Here is a 9,803-nt window from a genome sequence, read left to right as displayed (position 1 = left end):
CCGTGCACCCAGAGGCTTCCCTTCTCTATTTCATAAGAGGTTTTAAAGTAAGTGCTGGCATTATAAAAGACTTTCTTGCTTGGCTATTTGACCATGGAAAATGAAGCTAGACAGAATAAAGCTGCCAAACTGTTTGCTGGGTTTACCGCTGAATCTGCACATGTTTCAACAAGCTCGAATGTGGAGCTAGAGGATTTGTTAGCACTTATGCTAAAGGAAAATCTGATATGGTGGAATGTGAGTTCGTTAAGAAATTATAGAGATAAAAACATTATTCCAAGAGGACTTAGAGTTAAAAAAGTCCCTAGTACAGTGTACTCTGATGGGTTTGTACAAGAATGGAATAATATACTATCGGACTGCTCCTTGAAATTGATTTCCCTAATCATAAGAAATGAAGAAATTCTCTTGCAAGATTTACAAAAACAAATTGATATCTTGAAATCAAATGTGCAAGATAAATTATCGAAAGAAGTTTATGAGGAATTTTTGCATAATACTACTATCAAGATTAATAAAACTGAGGAAAAGATTATGGATACTAAAAAACGAAAACTGGAGCGTGATTTATCTGATTATTCCAAAGAGCAGGTATACGAATGGGGGAGATGGGAAAATGCTAACAAGTCTCCCAGGTCTATACTATGAAGACCTAAACGACACACCAGTGCTAATCAAACTCCCCGACAAGTGACTTTCAGTTCATCTGATGCTGACACTTCGAATGGAACTACATCAGACTCTGACATGGATGTGACGAGGCAGTCAAAAAACTCATATTACAAGAGAAACAGATCCAGAAAAAAAGAAGGAGAAAGGGAAGGAAGCATAGGAACATCAAGAATAACGCAAAGATATCATCTGAGGAATCCACGTTAGGTGACTTTGATGTTATTAATTTTTCATCATTGAATCTAACTGCTGATCAACGTGAGTTACTTTCATTTGGACTTTCTTTTGTTCCCAGTTGTAATTTTAATCTTTTCTCCACAATATGTGATGTTAATAGATTTATCAGCAATATTACCTTGAAATTGCATTTTGAAGATAACTCTGATATTATTGTGGAAAATGATGTGAATTTTGAAAATACTTATAGTAATTGTTCCTTTCCAGAACAAATGTCTATTATCAATTTGCAGGCTTTACAAAATGAAAGCGTGCCAAATGTTGATATTGCTGCTCCTTTAGCAAAAGGCATGAGTATTCCTAATCCAAACTATTATCCGGTTAAAGCAAGGAGACCTGTGATGGATAGGTTTCAAAGTGCTGTTGAAAATGATCTTAGACTATTATCTGAAAAAACGCATGGTGTGAATTGTGCCTGCAGTAACTTGAGGCCATCCCTGAAAAAAGCATTGTTAGAACTGAAGGCAAATGAAAATATAATAAAGAATTCAGATAAGGGTGGATCAATTGTCCTTATGAATAGGGATGATTATGTGAACTGGGTTGATAATATGCTTAATGACCCTATGATTTACAAACGTATTTTAGAGAATCCTTCTCATAATATCAAAAGAGCGTATTTTTCAGATTATTGATGAAGGCTTTTGTATTTGGTTTTATTACTATGAGAGAGAGGGATTATCTAAAGGTGTTAAATCCAGTTACACCAACGCTTTATGCGTTACCAAAAACCCATAAAAAAAGCTTTCCTCCACCCATGAGACCGATTTTATCAGGGATAGGATCTGTGAGTGAGAAACTAGGGGAATGGTTAGATTTGCTTCTACAACCCTTGGTTCAGAGGGTCCCTGGTTTTATTAGAGACAGTACAGAAGTATTAAACTCAATGGATGGTTTAATCTGGGATTCTAAATTCTCATGGATAACTACTGATGTTGTTTCTCTCTACACATCGGTTCCACATACAGTAGCAATTAATGCATTAAGATTTCATCTACAAAAATATAGTAATTTCTCGTGTGACTTCCAAGATTTTATCTTGGATGTCACTTTTTTGTTGATTTCCAACAATTATTTTATATTCAATGAGAATTACTATATACAAGTAAATGGCGTATCCATGGGAGCTAAATATTCCCCTTCCCTAGCAAATCTCGTTATGAGTTGGTGGGAAGAAATGTATATCTACAATCTTGACAATCCTTACATTGATTGTATACAGTTTTACGGTAGATACATTGATGATATTATCATTATTTGGAAATCAGATATAATAACAGTACAGAAATTTGATGTGTATATCAATTGCAACTCTCTGAATCTAAGATTTCTAACACGACATGAAAAGACCACTATTGATTTTTTGGATTTAAATCTGACTGGCATACCTAACAAATCCGTTATTACTCGTACATATCGCAAGGAGACAGCTGGGAACACAATTCTCCATGCAAAAAGTCATCACCCCAGGCACACAATTAAGGGTATTCCTGTGGGTGAAATGACGCGTGCGAAGAGAAATTGTAGTTGTCCCTCTGATTATAAAAAATAAGTTTCTGATATTAGACAACGTTTGGGTAGAAGAGGTTATGATCGATGGAGTCTGGATAGGGCTGAAAAGATTGTTTCAAAAAAATCTCGTTTTAAAGACTCGCATAAACTGTCCAAAAATTCTGCTAATCCTATAACAATGGTGTTACAATTTAGTAATCAGTTTTCCAAATAGTTGAGGATAACTTGTCAATTTTATAAGAAGATCCAGACATTGAAAAAATAATAAAAAAGGACTAAGGATAGTTTCCAGAAAAGCACCATCCTTAAAAAATAGTTTATCACTAAGTTTTCTGTGTACTCGGCAAGAACATACGGGCAATTGGTTGAAAACGAGAGGTTTTTTTAAATGTGCTGCCAGTCAGTGCAAGATGTGTACCTATACCAAAAGGTGTGATAAATTTGGAGATTTTGATGACAGTAACCTATTTGACATCAAAGATTTCATAAACTGCAACACCAAAAATGTAGTTTATATCATGGAATGTGTTTCATGCCGACTAAAATATGTGGGTAGCACAAAACGCACGTTAAAAACTAGGATTAGAGAGCACATTCTCGATATAGAGAATGCTAATATGAATAGAAACATATCGCAGCTCTCCCGACATTTTATTGAGACTCATAGTAAAAAACTGGACTCATTAAAAGTATATGGGATTGAGAAAGTCCACAATCGAATCAGAGGTGGGGACTTAGAACATGTGCTTAGGAATAGGGAGGCGTGGTGGATGTTCAAATTAAACACTAGTATGCCACGAGGCTTGAATAAAAGAAAAGACACCATGCTCTTTTATTAGACCAGCACTTATCAACCCTCTCCTCTTTGAAATATCTATTTTATTACATTTATAATGAATCCTCATGTTCTGATTAAATATATATTAAAATATGTGGGAATATGGTAGTTTTTTGCTAGGTTTTTCATAGGGTATTTTTTGTGCATAGAATTGTATTTTCATGCCGTTTTTCGAATCTGCATGTCTAAAACATAAAAGCTAAAATATTCGACATAGTTTTGTGTTGATCAGTTACTTAGGAAATACTTCATTTATTTGGGAAAGTCTATGATAATAATCTTTCTATATATGCATTAGAACGGTTTTTTTCAGTGCATGAAGGGGAAATATAATCACTGAATGCTCCCCCTCCCCCCCTTTTTTTTTTATTTTTTATTTATTTATTTTTTTTTGGGTTGCAGATATAAAATATAAAATAAAAATCAAATATAACGAAAAAAAGTTTATGATAACGACTTTTCAATAAATGTATCAGAACGGATTTTTATGATTGGTGTATGATGGGGAATAAAAGAATTAAATGTTTTTTTGGCTGTGTATACAAACAAAAAATCAAATACACTGAAAAAAATTCTTTAGAACAGTGCAAATTGGAGTTTTCTATCTCCTCTTTAAACAAATATATTATGGTGTGTGCACATTGGGTGCGCTAATTGAAATAGTCCCTGAAAAAATGTTTCTAATCTTAAAAAAAAAATTTTTTTTCTCTTTGTATACATGTGTACACTAAAAAATGGTCTGTTGTGCTAAAATTAACATTGCACAAAAAAGAAATAAAAACTTGACATGTAATTGAAAACCGCATGCATTTTGAAAAAAAAAAAAAAAAAAAATTGTATCTATGTGAATTTTACTGTTGTGAATGGTTGCAACATTGAGATCTGTTATGTTTCTCTTCTATTTCAGAAGTTTGCTTCATTTTTTCATGGATAATAACAAGAGAATAATGAATAAAAATTAAGAAATAAAAAAAAGATAAAATACTACTGAAGGCAATAATATTGTATCTTAATGAATCAAATTGTTATATTTAATTGTGATTGTTAGTTTTTTCTCTATTTGTTTTATATTTGCTTTATTTAATTATTTAACTGGTGTGTAGACCGGATAGAGTATATAAGATCTACCCATGGACAAAGCTGCGTATCATGATTAAGAGTGCCTAGCCACTCGAAACGCGTAGATCGATCGCATGCCTTGTAACTCATGCTGGCTTTTAAACCTCATTTCTATTGAGTGAATAAAGAATATTTTTCACTACATCGTGGAGCTGGACAAAGTTTTTTCTCATTGCCTTGGATTGTGCGCTTTGACACAGCGGTTTCGTGCTCCGATATTGGAATGCTATATCTGCTGAGCTGGATTTGTATCCTGATTTATTGCTTCATGAACCAGTACAAACCAAAGAAATAGATATATCCAGTCTTCATGGCATAAACCAAACAGCTCTCACTATAGTCCTAATGTGGCGCCCCTAGGAGAATGGTCGCCACACTGGCTTTGCCTTTCTCCAGGGGAGGGTAATGCCAGGCTTGGAAGCAGTGATGGGTCTCTCCAGCAGTTAACCTAATGCAACACAGTTCCACTCCGGGCCACCAGGGGAACTCTGAACCAGGATTGAGGAGCGGAGTACTCTCTGAGGGTCAGGAGAAAGGAGTAGGGAGATAGTATGAGGAGGTCCACGTGTGCAGACGTGTGGAGCGGGGAGGAGGTTGAGCTCCGGGAGGAGAGCTCCCTCACCGCTAGAGCACAAAGACTGGAGCCTGGTCTCCACGGAGGTACGGATACTAACGGTCCTGCCACAGACACCAGAGGAGTAGGAGGCTGTAAATGCCCTGCTCTCACCAAAGACTTGGGACACAACAGCAATTGAATAGAGAGCCAGGACTCAGGAAAGGAGTCCCCGAGAGAGGCTACAGCTGTCTGTCATACAAGTAAAGTTCTAAAAGTTCTAGGAACATCCGAAGAGAGGCATTTCAGAGTAACTAAGTACTGGAGTGCTTCACACTACAAAGCGCTAGGAAGGAGACTGCACAGCCCTTCTGCTGAGAGAGAGAATCCTGATCTGCTTCCAGGCTAACCTGCTCCAATACCATCTGTAATCAGGATCCTAGACTGCATATACTCAGTAATGGTACAGAAACTACAACCGCTGTGTCTTGTCTGTTCCCTATGCTTTCGGCACTGCTACATCCCCGTGCCAGCTACATCTACACTGCACTGGGACTACAGCTCCACCTGTGGAGAGCTTTACCATCTAAGCTGCACATACCATCAGTCCCAGCGGATCTGTATGCAGCGTTGGCCTAACACCATATTTGCCAAACACCACGGGTGGCGTCACAAACTATTCTACCATTAACTACATCTCCCCATTGCTTGGGCGCCCAGGGCCACGGACCGGGTCACCACTGCTGTGACACATCCCCCTGACACCGGCCCACTACCGAGTACCCCACAGCCCTGGGAGGGCAACCCACTTATAACTCAAGGGTTGTATCTATGTGAATTTTACTGTTGTGAATGGTTGCAACATTGAGATCTGTTATGTTTATCTTCTATTTCAGAAGTTTGTTTCATTTTTTCATGGATAATAACAAGAGAATAATGAATAAAAATTAAGAAATAAAAAAAAGATAAAATACTACTGAAGGCGATAATATTGTATCTTAATGAATCAAATTGTTATATTTAATTGTGATTGTTAGTTTTTTCTCTATTTGTTTTATATTTGTTTTAATTAATTATTTAACCGGTGTGTAGACCGGATAGAGTATATAAGATCTACCCATCGACAAAGCTGCGTATCATGATTAAGAGTGCCTAGCCACTCGAAACGCGTAGATCGATCGCATGCCTTGTAACTCATGCTGGCTTTTAAACCTCATTTCTATTGAGTGAATAAAGAATAATTTTCACTACATCGTGGAGCTGGACAAAGTTTTTTCTCATTGCACTGGTTCATGAAACCTGTTTTAGTAAACCATCTGAAAATTTAATTGATCGGCATTCCTGTGACTAGCTCGTTAAACAGCCGAGTTAGCCAGTCTACCACAGGCCATAAAAGGGGGTGTTGCTGGTGAGAACACTAAGGGGTTCAATAGGGACAAAATTACTATGTCCAAGCCATAATATTTGTCCTTCTCTTGGTTTATAAAACTTGGGAGATATGACTCTGCCGAATATACTATATATGTGTGTGGGCCCTGTGATTTCTATGTATGCCACAGGACAAGAGATACATCTTATCCTACTCAGGTGTTTCTAAGTAATACAAGTGGAAAGAAAAATGAGTAGTTACAGCTTCCAAGAAAATGTACAAAAAAAATTGATTCTTTATTGCAAAAATTTCTAAAATAGCAGAACATTAAGGTTGTGGTAGCTAATACATGTTGACAAAAAACCCACAGAGACCAGAGCGATGATGCAACGCTTTTCGACCGCAACTGCAGTCTTAGGCCCTTTCCTCCAAGTAAAGCCTATTAAAAATGAATAACTTTCTTACCTCACCCCTTTAAAAAGTATTAAAAAAAAAAAACAATAACAAAAGAGACAGCATCACTAATCTGAAAATTGCACCATAAGGGTGTGTCCACGGGCCGTATTACATCCGGATTTGCTGCGGATTGAATGCTGCGTACAGCCGCAGCGTTTAATCTGCAGCGTCCAGATGTTACAGCATAGTGGAGGGGATTTTATGAAATCCCTTCTCCACTATGAGTCCTAATACATGGGTGACACACGCGCTAAACTGGACATGCGGCGCGTCTTTTTAGACCGCAGCATGTCTGTTTACCTTGCGGAGACGCCCAGTCTCCGCAAGGTGAATAACCCGGTCTATGTATACGATGAGGTGATACCGCATGTGTTCAATGAACACATCCGGAATCACCGTGCGTACAGAAGGGGGCGGGGCTTTGGGCGGAGTGGGGTTTCCGCTCCTTCCAAAGCGCAAGGAATGCGCTACGTGGAAACATACCCTAAGGCAGGAAAAAAATGTATTGATTGTAGTGAACTCCTCTAATCACTTACAGGTAACATTTGGCTGCAGTGTTTGCCGAAAAAAATGCCACAAATCGTCCCTTACATACACACAGATTTACTTCTTTTATTTTAAGTGATGTAGCTGTACATTAACACTACAGGTTATTTCCTATCTGAACAATGAAATATTATATCGTAAAGCTTTACATAATACTTTTCTAGACTAAATGTTAGTGGTTTACCTCCGACCACAGGACTGGAAATACTCTTCAGAGAAAGTTTCCAACCTTTTTGTTGTTTTTGGCTGACAACTTGCATTCTTGTATGGCATTGTAGTCAAATTACTGTAGAACCATTATGAATACATAGAGACATGTTTAAATGATTTCAATAAGAATAGATGACAGCTGGCCCACTACAAACTGCAGGCAGCAGAGTGGCTCAGTGATTAGTACTGTAGTCTTGCAGCATTGGGGTCATTGGTTTACCAAGGGCAACATCTGCAATGAGTTTGTTAGGGCGTTTTCACATTGCGTTTGGTCACATGTTCGTTAGTTGGTCCAGTCGTGGATTACCCCCCCCCACAAAACGGTATTCGGGCGGATGCGCAGGGCCACAGACTATAATGGTATAGATAGAGTGAACGTGCGCTCTGCTGTGTATAACTTTCATCCATATATGCCTATTGGATGTGGACTCACAGACATGGTAGAAGTAGCTGAACCAATTCAAATTACCCAATTATTTTGAATACAGAGTTGTTGCCATTAGAATATAACAGATTATTGGCCAGTGTAAATGGGCAAATACTCCCTTGTCAAGCACCATTAATTTCCACAACGTTTTATCATCATCTCTGTAGCCATTGTTGCTCTCAACCTAAATTCTCTATTACTATGTCTTTGGAGTGTGGAAGGAGACCAGACTACCTGGAAGTAATCCGAACAAACACAATGAGAACTTATTAACTCTTTGCATTGTGCAGATGTCATCCTTGGTGGAATTTGAACCCAGGATCCCAGTGCTGTAAGGCAACAGTGCTAACCACTGAGCCAGCACGCTGCACTATTTGCATAGTGCTAATGCAGACTATGTCATCACCACAAGTTTGCTCTTAGGCAGTGGCATTACTAGAGTTCGAAGGGCCCTTGTGCAAGATTTGGACCTGGCCCCCCCATGCATGTTGGTCAGATATACAGGCACTTGTGCATTCTAAATCCTATAAGGACAAAAAAGTTGCACCTCCTCCCACATTATGCAGTAATTAGGGATGAGCGAATAGCTTCGGATAAGTTCTTATCCGAATAGCCATAGCGCTTACCGAATAGCTGCATCGGGAACCCTGATACCTGGAGCGCTCCCGATAATCAGCTGTTCGGCATTGCAGCTGCATGTGTCGCGGCTGTGTGACAGTCACACCACATGTATGGAGAGCCCAACAAACAGCTGCAACACATGCAGCTGCGGCGCCGAACAGCTGATTATCGGGAGTGCTCCAGGTATCCAGGTTACCGAGGTAGCTATGCAATAAGCGCTATAGCTATTCGGATAAGGAGTCATCCGGAGCTATTTGCTCATCCCTAGTAGTAATGTCTCCCATCTTGGGCTCCTTTCTGGTATATATGCCCTTCATCTTGGTACTTTATATGTATGTGTATATATATATATATATATATATATATATATACACTGCTCCAAAAAATAAAGGGAGCACTCAAATAACACATCCTAGATCTAAATGAATGAAATATTCTCATTGAATACTTTGTTCTGTACAAAGTTCAATGTGCTGTCAACATAATCACACAAAAATAATCAATGGAAATCAAATTTTTGAGCCAATGGAGGCCTGGATTTGGAGAGAGTCCCAAAATGAAAGTGGAAACAAGTCATAATGAAAATCAAAACAAGACAAAATCCCTGTCATGGCCAGCCCAATCTCTAGACCTATACCCCATTGAAAAACTCTGGAATGTAATCAAGAGAAAGATAGATAGTCACAAGCCATCAAGCAAAGAAGAACTGCTTAAATTTTTGTAGCAGGAGTGGCATAAGGTCAACCTAAAGCAGTGTGAAAGACTGGTGGAAAGCAGCCAAGACGCATGAAAGTTGTGATTAAAATTCATGGTTATTCCACAAAATATTGATTTCTGAGCTCTTCCTGAGACAAAACATTAGTATTGTTGTTTCTAAATGATTATGAACTTGTTTTATTAGTATTGTTTGAGGTCTGCAAGCACTGCATTTTTTATTATTTTGACCGTTTCTCATTTTCTGAAAATAAATGCAAAATTTAGTGCTTCGAAATTCGAAGACCTGTCGCCAATAGTTTATAGAATAAAAGAGCAATTTACATTATACTCAAAAATATACCTATAAAGAGAAAAATCAGACAAACTGAAAATTATTTTGCAGTGATCTCTTAATTTTTGCCAGAGCTGTGTGTACATATACATACACTGCTCAAAAAAAAAAAATAAAGAGAACACTTAAACCACAGAATATAACTCCAAGTAACTCAAACTTCTGTGAAACCAAACACTGATTGACAATCAATTT

At 37.9% G+C, this 9,803-nt stretch overlaps 1 long non-coding RNA gene across 1 annotated transcript; it reads left to right on the top strand.

Moving 5' to 3' along the window:
• The first annotated feature begins 370 nt into the window (after positions 1-370).
• On the top strand, positions 371-4,520 carry LOC141090282 (uncharacterized). The gene is made up of 2 exons (XR_012232408.1): positions 371-930; positions 4,167-4,520. It is a non-coding gene; the product is annotated as an uncharacterized lncRNA (long non-coding RNA).
• Positions 4,521-9,803: the final 5,283 nt, after the last annotated feature.

This window comes from Dendrobates tinctorius, unplaced genomic scaffold (genome assembly GCF_039654945.1).
Source record: "Dendrobates tinctorius isolate UK_male_01 unplaced genomic scaffold, ASM3965494v1 ptg000048l, whole genome shotgun sequence".
Lineage (NCBI taxonomy): Eukaryota > Metazoa > Chordata > Amphibia > Anura > Dendrobatidae > Dendrobates > Dendrobates tinctorius.
The sequence above is the reverse complement of the archived record's forward strand: the minus strand, read 5'-3'. Positions and strand labels throughout refer to the sequence as shown.